Below are 3,167 nucleotides of genomic sequence, written 5' to 3' on the forward strand. Positions count from 1 at the left end.
GTCACCTAAGTGTCCATCTCCGTGCTTTGCTCCGCCCCTCTGGAAACCCCCTTCTGAAAATCCTGCGTTTGCCACTGCCAGTAGCTGCGCTGCAGCTCCGTACGCCTCCCCTCTGTGCTCCAGATGCCCTGTCTCCGGCCACTGTGGGAGGGGGTGAAGCGCTGAGCGTCCAGCAGAGAGGAGCATCTCTGGCGCAGGGGACCCTGGGAGTGGAAGGGGGCAGAGCGCCGAGCGTCAATTAGACGCTCTGTCTTTGTAGGGCAAACCGGCAGCATTATCTTTGCTTTTGCTTGGTCCCCGGCGGCGAGTTTAACGCTCCCGGAGGAGGAAGCGCAGCTGCCCGACGCTCCATCCCTGCTCTGTTCCCGGACAATGTATAGTCAGAGAACACCACCCTTCCAGACTCCGGACACGTGGCTTAATTACTGGACTGTCTGGAGTAATCCCTGACGGGTGGTAACCCTAGCTAGGTTGTCTAGAAAATGTGAACTGTTGGTAACTCTCGAGGACTGGAGTTGGCTACCACTGGCATATAGTTCATAGTGAAGTCTGTAGGGGTAGTGTTTGCGGACTATACAATGTCTGGTAATAGGCAGCTAGTAGCTCCGGACGTCAGTCTCGGCCTCTGGACACTAGTATGCCTCACATAGTGCAAAAAAATACAAATGTACTTTAATTTGACCATAATGCAGGTTTCATCTACATATGAATTAGTTATTGTAATGTATTAGGCCCTGTATATTTTTACATGTTATAGTAAAAGGCATGTATGGATTACCCTATACAATTCCAGATCATTTATTATTGATATTGTGGAATTTCTTAATCACAGCCTTTTCAAAATGATATATACTGTAGTCTGTATGAGATTTACTAGAATAATTAACAAAAACTACCACTAGAGGTCTCTATAGTGTTAATAGTTATTTATTTATTTATTTATTTATTTATTTATTTTGACTTGCGAACGCTGTAAGCAGATTCCTTAAATTAATATATATATCTATCTATCTGTGTAGCATAACACTTTGTCTCCTGTGGTAGAATTCACAAAAAAATGTGTTAGCAAAACTAAATTTTAAAGCAAAGTATTAAAGCTGGTAATTAATGAAAGTGCATGTAAGTGCATTAAACTAGGTTTGCTTGTTGTTGCTATGGAGATGGCCGGCGTGTATGTGTGAGCCTTGCAGGATGACTAGGCCTCGGATGGAGCGATGCTTTGGTGCTGGGAGGCCCTGTAATGGTGAGGGTACAGACGTCATCATCATATACTTTATATATATCCAAAGCGCTTCTAGATTGCTAATGATGATTACATATTACAGAACAGAATTACATGTTATGTGTCTGTGGTGGTTTGGATGAATGCCTCACATGCACTGTGCACACTGCTGGTGTAGCTCAGACCGCACCATGGATAAGAATAACAGCATACAGAGCAGCAGGGTTCTGTCTGGTGAAGCTCATAATTCACTCACTGATACTAATCCCTCCTGTGTGACTTTGAGGCAGGCAGTATGGTTTATCTATTGTATTTGTTTTGTTTATTAATAGTTATTTAGTACAGTGTGTTCTGTTGCACTTTAATAAGGAGCAAAACAGTAATACAAAAAGACTCTGTAATAGCAAACAGACAAAGCGGTAAGACTAGCAAATTTATATAATCTATAGCCATGGTTGTATCTATAGTCAGTGCAGGTTGTGTAAAATGGCCCCTGGCCCTAGTGCACCCTCCAGACCTAGCGCACCACTTATGGTAAGTACATAATCTGAGTAATCAGTGTGAGTGAGTCATTTCCAGCAGCAGAATTCTGTATATGTACATTCTCTGAGCAGGTGAGATGGCACAAAGCACTGTAGTTGTTGTATAAGGCTTCTGTATAAATGCTAATTGCATTTCATTACCATTTACTGATGGACACCATTGCATTGAGCACTATAAATAGCTGATCTGTAACTATTAAACAATTATAAATACATTTATTTTCATGGACTGATTTTCTCACCATTTCTGCTTTGCACACAGTTCCAAGGACTGCCAACAAATAAACTGGCTCACCCATAATCTCCATGTAATCTCTATGTACAGCAGTTAATGTAATAATGGATGGAGCCCATCTTGAAAATGACATTGAAGGGTCTGGTGGAGCTGCAGCGTTAAACCATGAAGCAGGAAGTCATTTTGTTATTAAAATTAAAACTAAACACGGTAAATCTGACGTCCAAGTACCAAAGAGTTCCAGTGGAGAGGAAACGTTTCTGTGCCTGTGCCGCCACCTGAGAATTCCCCCAGAAAACATAAGGCTGGTCTCTAGAGGGAAGTTAATAACCACAGAGAACATTGAATATTTTGTTGCAAATGGGGCGGTGTTTCAGGCTTTCGGCGAGGAAGCTGAGGATGAAACTGGTTTAGATGTGAGAGACATTGAGGTGCTGATGGCACAGTTATCTGTGGAGAGGAATGTAGCTGTAAAAGCACTGAGAAGAACTGGTGATCTGATAGATGCCATTTTATATGTTTCTGATAACCAATAGGAACTTTGCATTTCTTATACGTTGTACTGAGATGTCTGGCCTGTAACACATGGCACCATTGTGGACTCTTCCACTTGAATTGAGTATTTATAGGTGTTATTTGTGTAGACAAAAATAAAAGTGTTTGTACAGTACATTGTATATCCGTGTCTCCATCACTGGAGTGATCTGTAACTATGACTTTTTGTCAACTTGATTCAGCAACCAGCCATTTTGTTGTCATAATAAATCTCTGGGCAGAGTAATGATGTAATAAGTTCATGTTCAAAGCATTTCCAAGAAGTGGACTGTATTTGTTTTACTGCTATAGTCATATAAGGAACTTCTAGGAAGCGATGAGGATATACATCAATACAATTATTGCAGATACAGTAGTGGTTGTACATACTCGTTGCTAGTGGGAGGTACATGCTCATTGCTAGGGGGAGGTACATGCTCATTCCCAGGGGAGGTTTTCATGCTTTTTGCCAGGGGGGGGGGGGAGTTATAGGCTTGTTGTTAGGGGGAGGGGCTGCATTCTCATTGCCAAGGGGACATACGTGCTCCTTGCCAGGGTGTTATTAACAGCACTCCGTGCTCCTTTTCTCAGCTTCCAGCGGCATCGGCCAACCCACAGCGGGTAACAATCACAT

General features: G+C 42.5%; 1 long non-coding RNA gene across 1 annotated transcript; it reads left to right on the forward strand.

Moving 5' to 3' along the window:
- The first annotated feature begins 1,060 nt into the window (after nucleotides 1-1,060).
- On the forward strand, nucleotides 1,061-2,807 carry LOC146036660 (uncharacterized). The gene is made up of 2 exons (XR_014460906.1): nucleotides 1,061-1,243; nucleotides 2,027-2,807. It is a non-coding gene; the product is annotated as an uncharacterized LOC146036660 (long non-coding RNA).
- The last annotated feature ends 360 nt before the right edge of the window (nucleotides 2,808-3,167 follow it).

The sequence above is a fragment of the Crinia signifera genome, chromosome 9 (assembly GCF_055691185.1).
Source record: "Crinia signifera chromosome 9, ASM5569118v1, whole genome shotgun sequence".
Lineage (NCBI taxonomy): Eukaryota > Metazoa > Chordata > Amphibia > Anura > Myobatrachidae > Crinia > Crinia signifera.